Here is a 22,620-nt window from a genome sequence, read left to right on the forward strand (position 1 = left end):
GCAGTCACGAGTAGCACACCAGCCTACCTGACAGCTAAGCTCCACATATCTGGTGGCACATGCGCCCCTCTCTCTGCAAATCCACCAATGGCTACGAATCACAACTCGCCCACAAAGAGGACGGACAAAAACGTTCTTGTGTCACACCCACCCTTTCATACTCTATCCCAGTACCAGCTCGGAATGTCCCCAAAATTCTCCAATTGCACAATCTCTCAAGAAGTGGCTTTTTCAACAACACATGAGAAGGGACTAATCCCAATGGATGTACAGACTGACGCAGACCGCAACTCTCAGTGCTGCGCTACTGTTACAAGATACCAGCCCAAATGCTGGCTACCCACACCCTGTACAGCGTTTTGCTGCTCTTGTGTTAGGGCAGTGGTCTTCAAACTTTTTTGGCCAGGGCCCCCCCGAGCAAAATTTGGGCAGGTCGGGACCCCCCAGAAATGCCAAATGGACAGTATATATTGCGCGCCGTCACCTGCTCCCATCAAAGTCGCTGGGCTCCCTCATCCCACTCCTACCCAGTCGCTGGTCTCTCCCCACCCCATCACACACCCAGGGCTCTCCCCACTCTGCTCCCATCACTATCCCATGGTTCCCGCCCATTGTGCTCCCACCATAGTCCCTCGGTTCCCCCATCCCGTTCCCAACACAGTCTGAGGGCCAGTGGCGGCTGGTGAATCTTTTTTAAGTGGAGGGGCATTAAGGGGAGGTTCGGGGGGGTTTCCCCCTGTGAATTTTTTTTTAAATAATAGGTTAAAATGTTGCATTGTAGAGCATACTTTTAACAAAAAATGGGTAAATAGCCAAACAGTTTGCAATTGTTGCTGGGAGTCCAGGGGGCAGGCATTGATATTTTATTTCTATCGCGCTCGTACACAAGTGTTTCAGAGCGTGACAAGGCAAGGGAGGGGAACAGAGGAGTATAAAACAGCGATCTTACTAGGCCCAGTGACATTGAGAATGCGTAAGTGTGAGGGGAAAAGTGCATGGAAGGGGGGAGAAGTGGAAAGTGCGAAGCAGAGGAGAAACAGATAAATAACAATAAATAAATAATAAAGGCAACAAACAGTGGTAGTGCAGCCAGCAATTTGCAAGTGCTACGTTTAAGGCAGCAGACAGGGTAGGTCTGATAAGTGCAGGAAGAAAGATGGTTCTCCTCAAGTTTTAGAGTGGCAGGGCGCTGTTCCAGAGGGAGGCCCCAGCCGAAGACGGAGATCTACCCCCAGCTCGTTTCTTTGATAAACGACTGACCCTGAGGGAGTTGGAGGTAGAGGAGTGAAGAGCTCGAGAGGGGAGGTATTTGCGGAGGAATAGCTGAAGGTATTTTGGACCGAGGCCCCAGAAAGCCTTGTGGACAAGGCAGAGGGTTTTGAATGATAGATGTCCGGTAAAAAGATACCATCCCTGTCCCCTGGGCCCCACTGGTCCTAACACAATGAACATAATTATGTGTATATGCAAGGCGCTGCACATTCATACAGCAATCACTCTATCATTCACATGAGCATCCATCACCATACACTCACTCATAACGCATCCATACACATGTTTAAATAAAAACAATGAACATAAACGTACCTTCTGCATTGGCCTGTGTGTGGGTGCTGCTCCAGCTGCTCTGTCCGTATGTGCGAGGAGGCGCAGGAGCTCCCCCTCGGACATACAGACATGCAGTGCCCCAGCCAGCATTTCCAATGAGCTATGCAATGCTGGCGAAGCAAAACGCCCCAGCACTTGCATGGCTCAGTGAGCATGTGCGGCTGGGGAACTAAACTGAACTGTCAAAGGGAAACAGTGTTTCCCTTTGACAGTTCAGCCAGCCCAGGAGCACTCCATTAGCTGGATAAAGCAGCTGAGGGAGTGCTCACTGTTTCACTGGGCTGGCTCCTTAGCTCCTCCATAATGGGTGAGGGGCCACTATGCAGTTAGTAATGTTGACCATTGTTGCTGAATATATCACAATTTACTTACATTTTAACACAAAGCACCCCTTTGGGTACTATTGTTGTTACTGGTCCGCCATAGTAGTAATGAGGCCCAGTCTGTGACTAAAGGAATGAATATCCATTTACAACTGTGGGCCACTTTTTCATTGTTGCCTGAGACAGTTTCATGCTTCAGCCCGCCCATGTGGGCCACCCCTGCCCATTTCTTCCAATCTAAAAAATAAAAAAAAATAAAAAAAAAAAATTTTCATGCTGAGCTCTCAGGGCCCCCCTGGGATGCACCCGCGGACCCCTAGGGGGTCGCGACCCACAGTTTGAATACCACTGTGTTAGGGCGATGCTTTAAACAAACTAAAAATAAAATGAGTACACTATTCATGTAATACATGTCAGCCTGCAATATCTGTATAAAAGCCTAGAAATAATGTTCCTTATTACAGGCTAGTTGTGACATCACAACTGACCTTTATTAGAAAATGACATCACAACTACTGATTATTATGCTTCTGTTGTGACGTCACAATGTCTGCTGCTTGAGTCGGCATAGGGCCGAACCCCAGCAGTCACCGTTGCACTTAAAGCTGTGACAAGTTAAAGCTTTTAAATTTATTTTGTATTGACATTTTATAAATTTACAAACATTTCACATAAACCATTATTATAACTACACATCTCTTAACCCCCCCTCCCGCCCCCGCAAAAAAGGCAACAATAATAATTTACCACAGGCTGTTTCAAACAGATCTAATACATGTCCAGGAAACTACCCCATATTTTTTCAAAAAATACTTTTTTTCCTTTCTTTGATACATCAGCCTTTACATATCTGCCAATTTCAACATTTCATCCATCCAAACATCTACTTCCGGGGATCGTCTCAATTTCCATCCTCTCAATATTAGTTTTTTGGCCAATGAGGCACCTCTAAATAGCCATTTACGTTGCGAAGTTCGTAGATCATTCAGCTCATCATCACTGAGAATTAAAGTATTAAAATCATAATCCAAGGTCTGCCCTAATACATTGTTAAAAATGATATAGTCTACCACAGCAATTACTCGCTCTCACACTCCCAAAGCATGTGTTCCAAAGTGCCCATTCTGTGAAAACATCCCCAACAGTCATTCGTATCAAACAGTCCTCTCTCGTGTAATCCCTCAGGAGTCCAATAGACCCTATTCAGGCTTAAACTCACTGTAGACAGGCAAACATTCATCAATATATTCTTCCATCTTTCCGGTGTCATTTCACATGATAATCTCCTAGTCCATTCTTCCATTAGTGATCTGTTATCCTTAGATTTAGACAATGAGTTAATAGTATCTACTCGCAGGCCCACCACCTTCTGTTTTTCCATTGCATTTAGGGCTACAAAATCCGTTGCCTCTTTAGACTGAATTTCTCCAATAGCTCTTTTAAGCCTTTGATAATCATGTTGTGTACAATTAGGAATTTCCCACGTATCCTGAACGTGACTCAGGGTCAGCCATTTGTCATATCTGAGGTCCCCGATCCACTGCACACCTCCCAAGAACCATTCAGGCCAAAATAGTGTTTTCTCATCATCTTTTATTTCAGGGTTGAACTAGGTGAGTCTAGTCTCTTAATGGCATTTTGTTTGTTTTATTATTTGGTAATGCGCGCCAAACCCAGGGGTAGCCGAGTGCAACAGTTTTCATGACAACTTAAGCTTGTTTACAGTATTTGGCAAGAATTTATACAATATAGCAGAAAAAGAGCAAATATATGTGCGACTATATACAAACATATGCCTAAAAAAAAACACAAGCGGCGGGTAGAAGCAAGTATATGACAATGCATTACTTACCGTAAAAGCATTTCTGATAGTTGTATCTGCTTACATTCACATGCTGTGCATAGGTCCGACATCCAGTGGTCACTGCGGAGTATTGCATTTTGTTTTTCGTAGTCGAAAAGGGGACGTCGACAAGGCGTGTCTGTAACACTATCCCTATAGTGACGTGCGTTGTACCCACAATCCCTCACGCGTCGAGCTCCCTCCGTTTGTATTTTTTCTGCCCTGAGGGAGCCTTTTATACGTCAGTGAGTGAGTACAGAAAAGAGAGATGTAGAAAGATATCTATGTTCCTTCCATCCGAGCGGGGAGGAAGGGTGGGCGCATGTGAATCTAAGCAGATACAACCATCAGAAATGCTTTTACGGTAAGTAATGCATTGTCTTCTGATGTTTGTTAATCTGCTTAGAATCACATGCTGTGCAGAGACTAGCGAGCAGTACCCAGAGTTGGCGTGGGTTATGAGAAGGAACAGTAGAGAAAAGATGTCTTAATACTGCCTGTCCCACCTGGGAGTCAGATCTAGAGTGTGCATCTAGACAGTAGTGTTTTGTAAAGGTCTGCACAGAACTCCAGATAGTCGCTTTGCAGATGGACTCAAGGGGAACATTTGCAATGAAAGCTATGGAAGCCCCAGTGCCTCGAGTAGAATGTGCTCTTGGCTTGAAGGGTAGTTATCTCTTAGCAAGAGTGTAACAGAGAGTGATGCATTGAACAATCCATCTAGATATAGTGGACTTTGAGACTGCATCTCCTTCTCTTCCTGCTGCCACCGAGACAAAGAACTAATTAGTCTTTCTCAGTGGCCTGGTTCTTTCCATGTAGAACATGGCAGCTCTGCGTACATCCAGTGTATGCAGACTTTTTTCTCCCAAGTTGGAAGGGTTTTCAAAGAACGTTGGTAGTTCTATTGACTGGTTTACATGGAATTTCGAGATGAATTTCGTTGCAAACCTTGGGTGTGTGCGTAGAACCACCTTATCTTTGTGAACTGTTACGAAGGGGTCTAGAACAGAAGAACAAGTTACCTTGTAACGTTCTTTCGACGGGATGTTCCTCCGACGTATTCCTCATCTTAGATATCTCCTTCCAGCTCTGCTGGCCTCAGAAAAGTTTTTCTCTCTAGAGGGCGCTGCGCGTCGACGTCCTCCGAGTCGATGTCCCTCGACAGCCGCCGTATCGACGTAAAGGCCGCGCGCAGCGTCCGTTGCTCAGTTCTGTTTTGTAGCCCACAATAATACTTTCTGGACTAAACTAATCACCCTGAAGGAGCGTAAGCTGCAACAACAAGGGAAGTAGAACTGCGGGGATGGATGGGAGGGTCGATGAGGAATACGTCGGAGGAACATCCCGTCGAAAGAACGTTACAAGGTAAGAAGTAACTTGTTCTTCGAAGGGATTGTGTCCTCCGACGTATTCCTCATTTTAGATAGGCTCCCATAGCAGTATTCTATTATTGGAGGAGGGAGTACTGACTTCACGCTGTCTTCTATTGATGAATAGAATGCAGTACAGCCCTTCCAAACCTAGTCTCTTGACTGGAGGAGGAATCCAAATTGTAAAAACGTGTAAAGGTATGGACAGACGACCATGTAGCGGCCGCACAGATGTCTTTAACCGGCACGCCTCTTTTGAGGGCCGATGAAGCTGCAATACCTCTGGTCGAATGAGCCCTAAGGTTTTGAGGGGGCTCTTTCCCTGCCAGTTTATAACATTCCAGAATGGCTAGAATGATCCATCTGGAAATGGTCTGCTTAGTTATTGGTAACCCCAGCTTGTGACCTGCGTAACCTACAAACAGCTGGTCTGCCTGTCTTATCCTGGCTAGTCTACTGATGTAAAAACTTAAAGCCCTCCTAGGGTCTAGCCTGTCTAACCTCTCTTCCTCTTTCCCCGGGTGAGGAGGAGGATAGAAAGATGGTAGGGTAATCTTCTGAGTGTATGGAATTCAGAAACCACCTTTGGGAGGAAATTAGGCTTCACTTGCAGGACAACTTTGTCTTTGTGAAATATTGTGTGAGGGGGTTTACAAGAAAGAGCTTGTAATTCGCTCACCCTTCTAGCAGATGTAAGTGCTATTAATAAAACAGTTTTAAGGGTAAGGAATCTTAACGAACAAGAATGGAGAGGTTCGAAAGGTGTGCCCATCAGGAAAGTTAGTACCAAGTTTAAATCCCATAGGAGAACTTGGAATGGTCTTGGGGGATAAACATTGGTTAACCCCTTTAGAAACTGTATTACCAAGGGTAATTTGAAATAGGATGGTTCTTCCGCATTACGCTTAAAGATGGATAGCGCTGCGAGATAGCCCTTAATGGTGCCAACTTGAAGGCCTGAATTTGCCAAATATAGTAGGAAGGACAAAACCATTGGTGTACCACATGAAAAAGGGTCGATATTCTGTTCTCTACACCAGCTGCAAAATCTGTTCCAACGGCAGCGGTATAAAGACTTTGTTGCTGGCCTCCTTGCCGAAAGCAACACCTCCATAACATCATCAGGGAGGTCCCAATCCTTGTACCTCAGCCTTTCAGAAGCCAAGCGTGAAGGTTGAGGGTTTTGATGTCTGGATGGAGAACCCGACCTCCCTTCTGTGAGAGTAGGTTCTCTCTGAGTGGAAGTCGAATTGGAGGGCAGATGGACAAGTCTAGGTACCACGTTCTCCTGGCCCAACCCGGGGCAATTAGGATCATGGTTCGCCGGAATCTTCTCAACCTCCTGATCATTTGAGGAATGACAGGGACCGGTGGGAACGCGTACAGAAGCGGAAACTCCCAGTCCACTATGAACGCGTCTCCCAGAGCTCCTCTCGGGGGAAATTCCCTTGAGCAGAACAGGTCGCATTTCCTTTTTATGCTGGTGGCGAACAGATCTACCTGAGGGGTTCCCCAAAGGCAAAGATCTCTTGAAGGACTTCCTGAGCTAGCTCCCACTCGTGGGAGACTGTGTTCTGCCTGCTCAGAGCGTCCGCTGTCAAGTTCTTCTCTCCGGCTAGGTGAACTGCCGATAGAGAGATTCCTTCTTGGATTGCCCAAAACCAGAGCTGCATCGCCTCTCTGCACAGGGGTAGTGATCCTACGCCTCCTCTTTTGTTGAGGTAATGCATGGCCACCCTGTTGTCCGTCATTATCAGGACGTTCTTCCCTTGTACAGCTGGCAGGAACGCCTTCAGCGCAAGTCTGATGGCTCTCAGCTCTAACAGGTTGATATGTAGTCTGGACTCCGATGGAGACCAACGACCGCTGATGGTCAAGTCGTTGGCGTGGGCTCCCCACCCCGTGAGTGAGGCATCTGTGACTACTGTTATCTCCGGCCAGGGTTGCCAAAACTGTTCTCCTTTCAGAATGTTCTCCTGACAGGCCCACCACTGAAGGTCTCGAGCTATTCTGTCGGGAACCTGAAGAAGATCTGTCATTCTCCCTGAGAATTGTGACCACTGAGTCCTCAGTGCCCACTGGAGGGATCTCATTCTCAGGCGAGCCTCTGGCACTAGGAAAATGCAGGATGCCATGAGGCCTAGCAACCTCAAAAAGTCGAAGGCTGGGAGACGTTGGGCATGTTGGAACTTGGTAACCATCTGTAGAATATCTTGAGCCCTCACCTCTGGTGGCGAGGCTTTTCCCAGGGAAGTGTCCAGGATCGCTCCTATGAACTGGAGTCTCTGCGATGGTATCATTTGTGACTTCTTTAAATTGAGGGAGAAGCCCAGTCTGAAGGAAGTGGCACATGTGATTTAGCTGGATCTGAGCTTGTTCCGAAGAAACAGCCCTGATCAACCAATCGTCCAAGTAGAGGTAGACGTGAATCCCTTCCCTCCTTAGACTTGCAGCCACTACCGACATTAACTTGGTGAAGACCCTCGGGCGGAGGTCAGCCCAAATGGCAGCACTCGAAGTTGATAGTGAGAGTTGCCAATTGCGAACCTCAGGTATTTCCTGTGTTTGAGATGGATAGGCACATGGAAATAAGCGTCCTGAAGGTCCAGAGATACCAACCAGTCCTGGAACTGAAGGGCCTGGAGGATCTGAGAAAGAGTGACCATCTTGAATTTGTCTTTTCTGAGGAATTTGTTCAATTCTCGCAAGTCCAATATGGGTCTCAGTCCTCCGTCTTTCTTCGGAATGAGAAAGTAAGGGGAGTACCAGTCCTTGTTCCTCTCCGCTACAGGTACCGGTTCTATGGCACCTTTCTCTAGCAGGTCCAAAATTTCCTGCAAGAGGAGCGGATCTGGAGCTTTCTGAGAGCTGATCCCCGGTGGATGACTCTGAGGTATACGTAGGAAAGGCAGGCAGTAACCTTGGGCAACTGTTTCCAATGCCCAAGCATCTGACATTATAGCCTGCCATTCCGCCAGATGCTGAGTTAACCTGCCTCCTACAGGTGTCTTGTGAGGGAAGTCCTCAGTGGTTTTGGGGCGGCTGATGCAGATGCCGATGGTAAAGAGGCACCTGCTGTTGCTGCGGCTTTTGAATATCTACCCCGTCCACCTCGGGTAGTTCTTCTTTGTCCCCTTTGAGCCGGTCGTCCTCTACCTCTTCCGAATGCGGAGTAGAAGCGAAAAGACTTGCCCCTCGCAGAGGTTCCTGTGGGACGAAAAGGAGTCTGACGGATTGCAGCTCCTAGGGATTTTGCTGCTGCTTTTGAAGTTTGCAGTTTCTCTAAACTGTCATCCGCCTTTTTCCTGAACAAAGAAGAGCCATCGAATGGCATGTTCAAGAGCCTGGCTTGCACATCTGGGGCAAAACCAGACTTTCTCAACCAAGCGAATCTCCTAGTTGATGTACTAGCCGCCATTGCTCTGCTGATACTGTCAGCCGAATCAATGCCCGTCTGGAGGGATTCGCACATAGCGTCTTTACCGTCCTGTATAATATTCAGGAACGCATCCCTTTCTTCTCCCTCCGGGATGCAGTCAGCCGCTGTAGAAGCATACTCCCAAAGTGTATGGCTGAACCTAGCAAGGGTGCAAGTAGCATTAACAGATTTTAACGCCATGCTACATGCTGAAAAGACTTTCTTTGCCATAGCATCATATTTTTTATCATCCCTGTCCTGTGGGACGGTAGGATAAGCCGTCTTGACATCGGTAGAGGATACTGCCTGTACCACCAGACTTTCTGGGGATGGGTGTTTAGACAAAAACTCCGGGTCTGTAGAAGATACCCTGTACTTTGTAGACAGTTTTTTATTTACTGCTGGTACGACATCTGGGGTTTCCCAGTTTGTCATGATCTTCCTCTGAAGAGCTTTATGAAAAGGCACCACAGGATCCTCCTGTGGGCCTTTGTCAAGAATATCCGTAAGGTCATCTTGTTGGAAAGATTGTGAAGGTGCAGACCACCCCATGAACTGTATGATCCTGGTCATTAAGGCTCTATAGGGGGTTCCAGCATGCTCCCCCGGGTCTGGCCTAGCAAACTCCACCTCAGGGGAAGTGTCTTACCCACTTGCCTCATGTAAGGAATCATGAAGATCCTTTAACCTGCGCTCTTCAGAGGAAATTTCCTCTCTAATTGGGGTTACAGGTCCCTGCAACTCAAATGTGTCTTCCTGTTCAGACAATTCACCCTCTTCCAAAATTGAGGACATAGTTCTCAATTGTTCTGAACTCATAAAGGGAGTAAATCCCATTTCCAAGGCAGAGGGTGCCGAACTTGTCATTATCGGCCTCGAAAACGTCCATGTCGTCGACGCTGACGTCGAAGGCTTCGAGCGTGGCGTCGAAAACAAAGGCGGAGGCCTCGAAGACCTCGACAGAATTGGAATTCTACTCGACAATCTCGAAGCCATTGACGTCGAGGACCTGGGGATAGTCACTGGGTGTGTCGTAACCGTGACTTTTCTTGGCGTCGACGTCGGTGTCGAAGCTGGCGTTGAGTCGACAGACCCGTGTGTCGAAGGGCCCTTCGACAACGGCGTCGAAGACACCGACCTCGGCGTCGACGGAACCCTCGTCGACGGAACCTTCGAGGAAGGTTTGGAGGTCATAGTCCTACTCGAGGGTTCGAGACGCGCTCGAGAGGTTTCCTTCGCCGGGTACTGCGACTCGCAGCGTTTTTGACCTTCGGGTCTTTCGACCAGAGCATCGCTCTCGGCAGTCTTCGAGGGGGTTGAGGCCGCTTTCTCGAAGACGCTCATCATTTTTGCGGAATCCCTCCCATTCAGCCCGGGAACTATGTTTCGTGGGGCAAGGGATTCTTTTTGGCGAAACAGAGGAAGAGGAAGACGGAGAAGGGGATCTTCGACGTCTCCTCTTCGAGTGCTTCGATCTCGAGGAGTGATGGGACCCACTCCGAGACCTGGAGCGCGAATGGTGACGAGGAGACGAGTGTCTCGACTTCGTCGACGAAGAAGAAGCTTTAAAAGTCTTACCTTTCTCCAGCTTCCCCCTACGCTCCTTCAGGGCCTTAGCTGTCATGGACATACAGTCTTCGCATTCCGAACAATGGTGTTCAGCTCCCAAACACCACAGACAAACTCTGAGGGTCAGTCAGCGACATCTTTTCCCCACAATCTCGGCATTTTTTGAAGCCGGATCGAGGAGTTGTCGGTTCCGACGAGGAAGCCATCGAGTACGGATCGAATAACTCGAGGTAAATAGGATTAATCTGACAAGAACTGAGCAGCGGTATTCCGAGGCACTGAGTAAGCGTGGAAAAACGTAACTGAGCAACGGACGCTGCGCGCGGCCTTTATAGGCAGGATGACGTCGACGTGGATACGGCGGCTGTCGAGGGACATCGACTCGGAGGACGTCGACGCGCAGCGCCCTCTAGAGAGAAAAAATGTTCCGAGGCCAGCAGAGCTGGAAGGAGATATCCAAGATGAGGAATACGTCAGAGGACACAATCCCTTCGAAAGAGCCTGTAGTTCACTTACTCTCCTAAAGGAGGTGATAGCTATTAGGAAAGCAGTCTTAAGAGTGAGGTCTTTAAGAGTTGCCTTGTGCATGGATTCAAATGGTGAGCCCATGAGTCTGGAAAGTCCCATCCGGGAGCTGAGTTAGCTATCGGAGGGTGTATTCTCTTTACCCCCTCCATGAAGGCCTTGATAACTGGTATCTTCCACCACAACACTTTAAGTGCCGCCAGGTGGACTTTAATGGAATCGAACTCTAGACCTGAATCCATTAATGGGTCAAGTACAGAACAATGTGTGTGGGAGAGCAGTCAACTGGGTTGATGCTCTTACCTCTACACCAGATGACAAATCTTCTCCACTTGCTAGAATAGCAGTGGCGAGTATTAGGTTTTCTGGCTTCCCTGAGGATGTCCACACATCTCTGCGGAAGTTGTAGATGTCCAAATTCTATGATCTCAGGAGCCAGGCTGCTAAATTCATGGTCTGAGGGCATGTATGCAGTGTCCTGCCCTTGTCCTGTGACAGCATGTTGTACGGGCAGGGAAGGGCGAGATAGGGACATCTCCATCAAGTGCGCGAACCATGGCTGCCGGGCCCACATTGGGGCCACTAGTATCATGGTAACTTGTTCCTGGTGCATCTTGTGCACAACTTTGTTGAGAAGGGGAGTCGGGGGAAAGGCGTAGACAAATTTCCCTGACCATTGAATCGACAGACCGTTCCCCTTGGACTGGTTCTGGGGGTACCTGGAGGCGTAACTTTGGCATTGTGAGTTCTCCAGAGTTGCGAACAGGTCTATTTCCGGGAATCCTCATTGCATGAAGATGTCTAAGACAATGTCTTCGTGCAATCGCCATTCGTACTCTTCGGGCAGGGGGAAGTCTCTGCTGAGTTTGTCTGCTAGCAGATTGAGTTCCCCTGGTACGTGTTGTGACATTGGGAACATGTTGTGTCTGGGAGCCCACTTCCATATATTCTGGGACAGCTTGGACAGTCCTGGAGAGTGGGTGCCCCCCTGCTTGTTGATGTAGTACATGGCTGTGGTGTAGGTGTTCCTGGAAGGCTTTTAGTGCTTTGAACACCGCCAGTAGCTCCAGTAGGTTTATGTGCTTGGATGCTACGCTCGGAGTCCACACTCCGTGAGCAGTCTGATGGGATAGGTGAGCCCCCCATCCTGTGAGGGATGCGTCCGTGGTTAGAGTGGCCTCCACCGCGGGTGTGGCAAAGGGTTTTCCTATCATCAGGTTTTCCTTTGTCCACCACCGTAGCGAGAGAACCAAGGCTTGCGAGACCACCACTAGATTGTCTAGGCCGTCCTTTGTTCGAATTAGAGCCCCTAGGAATTGTTTGACTTGGCTGGGGTCTAAGCTGGACTTCTTCTTGATGGAGAAGCCCAGTTGGAACAAAAGGTCTACAGTCTTTCGGGTGTTTGAGAAGCATGTCTCGTAAGAATCCCGTTATGAGCCAGTCGTCGAGGTAAGGGTATACTGGGATGGATAACCTGCGCAGGTGGGCCGCTGCCACTGCCAGTACTTTCATGAATACCCTTGGTGCAGATGCTATGCCGACTGGTAGTGTTTGCCCTCTATCATGAACCTGAGGTATCTTCTGTGCGCTGGCAACATTAAAATATGAAAGTATGCATCTTTCATGTCCAATGTTGTCATGTAATCTCCCTGTGATAGCAGTGGGATCACTTCCTGTAAGGTCACCATACAAAACATTTGGGGTTTGACAAACTTGTTCGCTGGGCGCAGATCTAATACAGGGCGCATGGTTAGATCCTTTTTGGGTACAAGGAAGTACACTGAATAAATACCTTCCATTACCTGAGATAGAGGCACGTCCTCTATGGCTCCTTTTTCCAGCAGTTGGTCCACTTCTTGGAGAAGGATGGCGAGGTGTTCTGGTGTCATGCGGCGTCCCCTCTGGGGTCTGTATGTTGGGGAACTGTTGAACTCTATACAGTAGCCGCGGGCTACGGTGGAAAGTACCCAGCGGTCTGAAGTTATACCCTCCCATGCTGGAAGAAAGGATGTTAACCGGCCCCCGACCGGCGTTGCATGGGAGGGGACGCAAATCTTCGCGTCACTTGGTGGTGTTGGTGGCTTGGGAGTCTCTGGGGGTGAAACCCCGGCCTCTTCCTTTGCCACGGCATTGACCTCTCTGATTGTACTAGCCGCTATTACCCTGGTAGTTGCTGGCAGAATACTGTTGGTTTTGTTGCTGGCGTTGTCCACTAAAAAAAAGCGCTTATTACCAAATCCCCGCCTGTAAGGGGGTTTTGAAATTTGGTCTAAGGTCTTTATTGCGTCAAATTCTTTCTTTGCGTTCGCCAGTGCGCCATCCACTGCTCTCCCAAAGAGGTTTGACTCCTCTATGGGTTTATTAATAAGGGATGCTTGTGTTTCCGCCTTAAATCCGGAATTGCGAAGCCAGACATGACGCTTCAGTAAAATTCCTTGCACCAGAGTGCGGCCAGCCGTCTCTGCTGCATCGAGGGTATTCTTGACGATGCTTTGATTGACCAGAGAGCCCTCGTTAACTGTAGCTAGCAAACGAGTCCTTAGGGGTTCGGGAACTTCTTCGATGTCCTGTTTGAGCTTAGCCCATTGAGCATCGGCGTAGCTTGCCAATAGGGTATTATTATTGGCGATTCTGGTAGAGAATTCTGCAGAGGTGGTGACTCTCTTGGCTAGGGCGTACAGCTTCTTCCCCTCTTTATCTGGGGGTGCCTCGCTGGTAGATAGTGGGACTCCTGCCCTTTACCTGGTGTTGGTCACGACCAGGGATTCCGGGATTGAGTGACCCTTAATATATAATGGGTCTGATTGATTGGGAGAGAACAGTTTCTCAATCCTCGGATTGACCCCTCTCACCAATGCAGGAGTGGAAAGAGAAGGTGTAATACGTCTCTTATCTGAGGCGAGGATGGGTATAATTTGGCCAGTGGGGGGTTTTTCCTTGATAATCCTCTCCACAAAATCGGTGTCTGGGGCGACTTCCCCAGTTTCAATTTCGAAATGTGCTGCTGCCTTCAGCAGTGCATTGAAGGTGCGTTCATCGACAGGCGAAGGGTTCCTGACTGGTGTAGTTTCAGTAGACCTGATGACTATACTGCTACTGCCTGTGTCTGTCGACCTAGCCGGTGACTGCCAGGGATTTGAGTCGCCCTCGCCTGTGTCCTCCTGGAATACCTCCTCACATAGGTTTGTTTCCTCGTGAAAACCTTCCTCTTCTTGTTGGTCTTCAACATAGGTGAACTCATCTTCCTCCTGGAAGAAGGTATCTTCCTCAGTGGGATTGTGAGGGTATATGTCCTCCTGTATGGGGTCCTTCTGTATGGGGTTATAAAACTTCTTGTATTTAGCCCTTGGACTCTCCAGGGGTGCCTCCCTTGGTCTCTTGGGTGTTCTGTCTTCTGGGATGGACATGAACCAGTCTAGTTTATCCATACAGGTCTGGAACCTTTCAAAGGTCCACTGAGGTCGGCCAGGACGGTCTGGGAAAGAAAAGGGGGTTTCTTCCTTCTGTAATTGTCTGGTTCTGTCCCATAACGTCGAAGAAAGAGAGCCTTCGCCTTCTGAGTAGCCTTTTTGCTGGCTAGGGCCTTCTGTCGGGAACTGGCCTGATCTGTTTTCTGGCGCTTTCAGCGTATCTTTGGCCTTGTGCGCGGTTTTGGGCGTCTCACTCGGCGTACGTCTCTGGCCGTCCTTAGATGCTATGCGCGCGAGGCTTTCGGCGATCATGCTCTCTTCCGAGGGATCGGTCGCCGTCGCGCTATGTAACGTCGAGCCTATGTAACGTCGAGCCTTTGCTCGTCGAGTCCTTGCCCGTCGAGTCCTTGTTGGCAACGTGAGCGCTTTTGCGATGCGCGTCGCCGGAGGTTTTGGGGTTAGCGCCCTTATTTTTAGAATGCCCAGACGCCTGTCGCGGAAGCGGTGGTGGGGAGGGCTGACGACCCTTACGGTCGGCGGAAGACGCCGGTGGGCCCGGCGTCCCCGTTGGCGCTATGGCTGCCTTCGTCTTCGACGAATGCGTGCCGGGGGGTATGTGCTTTGGGGTTTTTGCGTGTGCGTCCTTGGCGCCGGGGTGTACATCCCATAAGCTGGGCGTGAGCCGGGCTTTTCGGGGCCGGGGACGGACGACGAGGAGCATGAACGCTCCTTTGAAAGGTCTACAGCCTCAGTTACGGGGGCCGTGTAGTCACTTGTCCTCGTCACACTTGGCGGCGGCGGCAGAGGAGTCAGGCCTAGACATGGCGTAGGCCGCCCACCTTTTGGCCCTGCGGTATTTTAGAGTTTTGGGCTTTAGTAATTTACAGGCCGCACAGCCGTCGTCCTGGTGATCGAGGGGTAAGCAACGGTTGCACCGTTTGTGCTTATCCTTCCAGGTATATTTACCCTTGCAAAGTGGGCAAAACCTAAATGGCGTCCTCTCCATAGCTGAGGGCAATAAGTGTAACTACGACCTCGAAAGAGAGGGAGGGGAAAGAGAAAGGCATTCTTAAAGAAAAGAAAGAAAGGCCACAAAACCCCACTCTCCCTACTGTGTATAGCCGGCGAGGCCTGGCCACGTGTTCGGCAGCGCCGAAGGATCCCCTCCGCTCGTCCTTCCATCGAAGATCTTGCTCGGCGGAGAAACAGCTCTGCGTCGAGGGAGGGATGTACGTTATTGATATTAATAACAAACGACCAAAGGTCGAAGAAACTATTTGGCAATGTCTCTCGAGGAGCTCCGCATAAAGGCGACCAGTAGCTGGGCGGAAAAAAACAATCTGAGGGACCTCGACGCGTGAGGGATTGTGGTTACAACGCACGTCACTTTAGGGATAGTGTTACAGACACGCCTTGTCGACGTCCCTTTTTCGACTACGAAAAACAAAATGCAATACTCCGCAGTGACCACTGGATGTCAGACCTATGCACATCATGTGATTCTAAGCAGATTAACAAACATCAGAAACAAGAATATATACAGACAAGTGCCTAGGAGCAGGGCATGTCTTGGGGTGTCCAGGCAACAAATCGGTAGTGGCTGGGTGGGAGTAAGCTAGTCCTTGGTTTCAGAGGTTTCACAAATTCCTTTCAAGAGCTTCTCAAAAATTGTGTTGTGGGTTCCATTTTATTTTTCTGTCCTGAAGTGGTTGTCAGGATAGCTCTAGGGGCAGAGAAAGTCTTCGACAGGGTGAATTGAAGTTATCTGTATGAGGTGCTGGAAGAAATGGGTCTTGGGGAATGCTTTATAAATTGGGTTAAGCTTTTATACTCCAACCCGACAGCAGATGTCGGAACCAATGGCATGAGATCAGAAAGCTTTGAACTGGAATGGGGTACTAGGCAGGGATGTCCTTGGTGCCAGTTTTTATTTGTAATCTCAATAGAACCACTGACGGCTGCAATTCGACAAGAGCAAAAAATACAAGGAGTATGCTATGGCGGAGTAGGACAGAAATTATGGTTATATGCAGATGATCCATTACTAGTGCTGAGGGACCAGGGAAACTCACTGCCAACTCTTATGGAACTTATATGGGATTTCAATAAATACTCAGGGCAAAGTCAGAGGCAATACCGCTAACAGTTATGATAAGCTGCCGATTACAACTCTTGGATTAAATGGTGCCCGGAGAAACTTAAATATTTGGGCGTCTGGATGACCAAAAAATTTGAAGGAATGGCATAGAAGAATATGAAGGTGTTAAGTGCAGGACTTAAGCAGGAGTTGGAGAGGTGGAAGTTTCTGAATCTCTCTCTATGGGATAAAGTCAATGTCCTTAAAATGATCTCCACTACAAAAATAACTTACGTTCTGAGCATGCTACCATTGGATGTAGGGAAGACAAACTACCAAGGATTAAATTGTGGAAATTGCAATTGCCTCTGGAGAAAGGTGGTTTAGGAGTTCCACATTTTTATGCATATCATCTGGCTTTTATGGCAGGATCTTTTATACAGCTTGTTGAAAAGAAACCTGATAAGTGGACCAAAGCAGAGGCAAGCTTTTCAAATTCTGTGCTTGTAAAATAGTTTGAGACACTTTACAGACAGAAATTGACAAGGAACCAATTGTTTCATTTGGCCACTTCTGGAGTGTAACATGTGAGCAAGAATTTGCACTTAACGCACAAAAATAAAAAATAAAATTGCGATTCCTTTTCTTAAACTGCTCAAATAATTTTTCTGCAACAAATTACAAACTGCATGTTAGCTTTTTTTAAAAAATCCAATGACATTCTACATCAATAATATGGAACAAATAAAATATATTTTACATTAGATTAAGCATGACACCAGGAGATAAGTGTGGCCATGTATTATCAGGAATAAAAAAAAATATGCTGTACTTAAAAAGGATATTTGAAGGTCACCTCAGAGTTCCATGACCTTATAAAGGAACTCTGCCTTCGGAATCGCTCCTCTATTTGGTCATGGAACTCGTTGGCAACTTGCAATAACCTTATAACATATGGTAGGGTGCCCACCTTATCCCATATATAATTTAAGACATGGAGATTAACCACTAGGTCATGCAACCATTGTTGGAAGAGCGGAATCTCATATCTTACCGCCAATGAACACAAAGAATGCTGAGCTCCTTATATATGCACTAATGCTACTTTTGTGACATTTAAGAAAAACATGAGTGGAGTTCAGAGCCGGCCCACGGCAAGGGTAGTCTGTGTGGTTGCCCAGGGCCCCGCTGTCTGGGGGCACCCACTGGCACTAGTGCCTTCCTCGACTATATAGTATCATTTTAAAGAGTGGATGTACTGCTTTGAAGGTTTACTTTAATGCAGAGCCTGACAAGTGAAGATCATAAAAGATTTAATCAGATGATAAACGCTCCTAACTTGCATGTCTGGGGAAAACGTGGTTCACGGCTAGGTATTTCTATTACATTTCAAAATCATAATTGCATTTTAGAATAGGTCGTCAGAGAGCATTGTGTGGTGCTGAATCGGATGAGCATTGATTCAGAAGTTACTTACTTGTAAATCATAGATCATAGTCAAACTCTTTGCATGCAGCACCAGACGTCTGTTACCTGTAACTGTATTTCCCGTCGTCGGACTGGGAAACCTTGGAAATTGTTATTAAAATCAAACTTTTCCATGGGAAAATGCTATACAGATAGCCCCATATGGCTTGTGTAGTCCTTCACTAGTGCAGTCCCTCCACCTCCTTTGGTCCTTTTAGAGTCTACCCTTTGAGGTGGCAGGGTTTATGCTCCGCCCCAGGCATCCATCTTCAGATTTTGAACCAGAAATATAATTTTTCTGGTATTAACATGCATCATACCAGAGATTGGTTTCTAAGCGCAGGATCGGAATTCAAACCTGTGTTCTGCTGTGTTGTCTTGCTTCCAAGACAAATGTATTGCCCCTGAGCTATCCACCCTCCCAACATAGGTGAGGACTGATTGGATACGGAGCAGCCACTCCCGAGGCGGGGGAGGGCTTGCACATGTGAATCTAGGAAACATACCAATGCTGCAGAAGGGAGTAGTTTCTTACCTGTATCTCCATTTCTCCAGCGTTGGCATCTTTCATGCATTCACATGCAGTGAATATTTCCCGTCAGGCTGGGAAACCTCAGTGACTTTAACCTAGCGTTTTCCTATGGAAAAACTTCGACCCCTTAGTGTCCCATCAATGTCCTTTTTGAGTGCTTTAGGCTACCCGATAGGATGTTTGCTATAAATAGCCCCACCCCCGCAGCTTTCCTTCAGATTTTAACTTCCAAAGTAGAGGAAACCCGAATCACGCTTTGCCTGCAGGGGGAGGCCGGCAGGCGCATTTGAATCCATGAAAGATACCAACGCTGGAGAGATGGAGTTAACTACTCGCTTCTCCAGCATTGATCTTTCACAGATTTACATACTGTGAATAGATTATATAGCAGTACGAACCACCCTTGGAGGTGCATGACAGGCAAACCAACCCCAGGCTATAACCACAAACACAACAAATAACATCCCACAACATTCATGATAACAGAACCAGCAAGTGATAGAGTAAAATACAAACCACAGAAGCTGTAGGGGCATACCTTATTGAAACGGGCGTTGAAGGACCGCCCGTCCCACCTGTACATCTTCCACATGTTGCTGACCCAGACAATAGTGTCTGGTGAAGGTAGGCACCGCCCCAAGAAGCCACCTGGCAAATATCAATGAGCGGGATTCCGACACCGTGGACCTTGTAGAATGGGCTTTAGGATTGCACATCAAGGACTTGCCAGCCTTTTCCTGACAAAATTAAATTGTGGACAAAACCGAACGTGAAAGTCCTTGCTTGGAAATGGATTGTCCATTGCTGGAGGGACCAAACGCCACAAATAGCTGTTTCGACGGCCTGAAATCCTGAGTACGGGCCAGATAAAACTTCAGCACCCTCTTAACGTCCAGAGAATGTGGGGCTCTTTCAGCCGGCGTGGTTCCCTTCGACGAAGAACAAGGGCAAGGCAATTGTAGCGCGTTTGTGAAACTCCAAAGGCACTTTTGGTATGAAGTGCGGATTAGTAGACAAGAAAACCTTGTCCCTCGTGAATCGCAGGTACGGTGGGTCAATGACCAGCGCTGAAGTTCCGAAATCCTCCTGGCAGATGCGATTGCCACTAGAAATGCAACCTTCCACGAAAGGAACTTCAAGGATGCCGTCGACATGAGCTCAAACGGCGGTTTCATGAGAGCAGCGAGAACCAAATTGAGACGCCATACTAGAGCACACCTTTTCTCCGGGGGAAAAGTCAGAAAGTCCTTTCAGAAAATGCTTAACCAATCTGTCACTAAACAGAGGACTAGCCGGACGCTTTCTGGTGAATCTGGAAATGGCCGCTAAATGTACCCTGACTGACAACGCCAGGCCCCCTGCACCAAGCAGTTATGGGAGAACCTGGGCCGGAGTAACCTCCAATGGCCGCACTCCCGGCTGCTGTTCACACCAGGCACGGAATCTCACCCATTTCCTACAGTAAGAGACATTAGTGGAAGGCGCCGTTGCCGCCTCCAGGATCCGACGCCCCTCCTGTGAAATACCTAAATGACCAAACTGTGAGCGGTCAGGAGCCAGGCTCAGAGATGCCGGATCGTGATGCCACACTCTCCCATCATCCTGCGATAGTAGATCATGTTCCGCCCCCAGATGAAGCGGCTTTTCCACCGCTAGATGAAGGAGATCTAGTACCATGTCTGTCTGGGCCAGAGTGGGGCGACTAAGATTATTCTGCACTGGTATCTGCGCACCCACTGGATCATCCGTCGAAGCAGCGGAAACAGAGGGAATGCACACCCGAAGAGGCCCGTCCATGGGAACGAGAACGCATCCCCTTTTGACCCTGGATGAGCCACTCAGCTGGCAAACAATGGGCACTGCTTGTTCTTCGGCGTGGCAAACAAGTCGAGAGTGGGAAACCCCCACTTTCTGAAGATCTTTGTCACCTACGCCTTCTTCAGCATCCACTCATGCAACTGTCCCCCCGTCTCTGCTGAGTGTGTCTGCCTGCACATCCTGGAACCTCGGCAGATGGTAAGCCAGAATATGAATTTGCTGCACAATGGCCTAATGCCACACCTCCTGAGCCTCTCTGGACAGGAGCCGAGAATGCGTGCCCCCCTCATTCCTTAAATAGAATATTGTAGTGGTATTGTCCGTCAACACTAAAACCACCGTGCCTTGGATACAAGGGAGAAAGGATTTCAGGGCACAGTGTACCGCTCGCAACTCCAGTACGTTGATATGCAATCCTGCCTCCTCCGTAGACCAAAGGCCCTGGACCTGCGACTGGTCGAGGTGCACCCCCCAACCCACCTGTGAGGCCTCCGCCACTAGTGTAAACTGAAAGTTATGCTCCAGCAGGGGCATGCCTCATACCAGATTGTCTGTGCATGCCCACCATCGCAGGGATTCCACCAGTCCCTTGGAGATGACCACCTTGTCCACCCATAACCCTCTACTTTGCGACCACCTTTCAGCGAGAAATTCTTGTACCGTCGCATGAACAAGCGACAGTTCGGCATAAGCTATGGACCCCAGCAGTGACATGCAACTGCGGACCGAGACCACTGTTCCTCGGCCACATTCAGCCGCTCTGGACTACAACTTCACCACTCTCTCTCTTCCGACGATGCCCAGTTTCTCGCACAGAACAATCTGTTGAAGCCGAGAAAAACCAACTCCCTGGATGGTGTCAGAAAGGATTTTGCGAAGTTTACTGCGAAGCCCAGTCGTAGTAGCAGGTTCATGGACACCTGGAGAGATTAACGCCCTTTCTGGCAAAGGCCCCCTTAACAACCAGTCAAGCTACGGGTACACAATGCCCCTCCCTGCGGAGGAAGGCAGCCACTGGAGCCAGGCATTTTGTGAACATTCTGGGCGCAGACTTAAGCCCAAACGGGAGGACACAGAACTGGTAATGGTCGTCCCCGACCAGAAAGCACAGGAACTTGAGATGGTTTGGCCTCATCGGGTTGTGGAAGTAAGAGTCCTCCAAATCTAACACCAGGAACTCCCCCGGCTGCACCACACGGATCACATCCTGCAGCATCAGCATCTTGAACTTCAGGCGTTGCAGATTCTTGTTCAACGGCCCAAGATCTAGAATAGGCCTCCACTTTCCATTGGGCTTTTGGGTGACAAAATACCCCCTGGCCCCATTCTGATACCGGAACTGGTTCAATCGCCCTTCGCCAACATGAGTTTGACCTCCTGCCGCAGGACATGCAGGTATGGCTGCACCACGTGTACAGTGGAATTGGGAGTTGAGGACCACGAAACTACAAACGAGCGGCCAAGACATACCGTATCCAGTACCCAGCGGTCCGTAGTGATAAGATTCCACTCGTCAACGTGTCGCAACACTGCCCCCAAGTTGACTGCCCGCATGGCAGTCATTGGTGAGACAGATTGCCATCCCTTAGCAGCTGAGGAGGCAGGACCATTCTTACGCTGCACCTGGTAGTCTTTGCTTTTCTGCGCCGCTTGGAACGAGTACCTGAAACCTTGGGAAGAGTAACTGGGGCGAATGTAACCTAGGTCGCGGGAGGCAGCAAATCTGGCATTACGAGAGGCCCATCGAAACGCCCAAAAGGGGCGAAAAGAACATCCCGTTTGCAGATCCACCAGGGACTTTACTGTCTCAGTGTCTTCCTTCATGCCCTTGAGCGCCTCATCGATCTTCTCGCCAAAGAGCTGCTCCCCATCACAGGGCATATCCACGACTTTATGTTGGACTTCTGGACGGAAGTCAGTGCAGCGCAACCACACCTGCCTCTGGAGAAATTAGAAGTTACTCACCGTAGTGACTAACGTACTTCATACATCATGGGCGTCCCTTACAAGGGACGGGAGACAGAACCCTTTTCACCAGAAAAAAAGCTCTTTCCCCTTTAAATTTAGAGGCGCGCAGTGGTTCAGCCCAGGGAGCATGCGCTGCCCTGACTCCGCCCTCCTGCGCCACACCTCCGTCCGCATTGAAGCGTCGACAATAGATTTAACATTGGCTAATGACACCAAAACTATTAGGGTGGAGGATGGTGGGATGTATGGAGGAAAGGCGACTGAAGACCAAGTACTTTAGTCACTAAGGTGAGTAACTTAGAATTCCTCTTACGTCCCGATCCCTTTCCTCCATACTGCATGGGCGGTTACAACTGAATGTAGCCCCAGGGTGGAGAGGAAAGCTTCCTTAAGCAAATAGGTTCCTGAAAACGGCCTGTCTGAAAGCCGCATAAGACCTAGAGCCAGCATCCTAACTAATGCTTGCAGAAAGCTGAGGGAGTGGCCCAAGTGGCCGCTCTGCTTATGACTTGTCAAGAGACATAGTGCTGGAATGCAATGGCCGTTGCCTTGGCCCTAACTGCGTGGGCGTGCATGTGGCCGTAAGCAGCTTGTGCTGGCCCTCGTACGCCTCCTTGATGGCGGAGACCATCCAGTAGGATATGGAGGCCTGATCATGCGCAAAAGTGACAAACATGGCATCCGATTTG

The 22,620-nt window shown here is 48.7% G+C and overlaps 1 long non-coding RNA gene across 1 annotated transcript in view; it reads right to left on the minus strand.

The window, feature by feature from the left end:
- LOC138488231 (uncharacterized) overlaps positions 1-22,620 on the minus strand; it is a 313,251-nt gene that overhangs the window by 8,325 nt on the left and 282,306 nt on the right. The gene's annotated exons all lie outside the window — the stretch shown is intronic.

Source organism: Ambystoma mexicanum, chromosome 9, assembly GCF_040938575.1.
Source record: "Ambystoma mexicanum isolate Mex_15411 chromosome 9, UKY_AmexF1_1, whole genome shotgun sequence".
NCBI lineage: Eukaryota > Metazoa > Chordata > Amphibia > Caudata > Ambystomatidae > Ambystoma > Ambystoma mexicanum.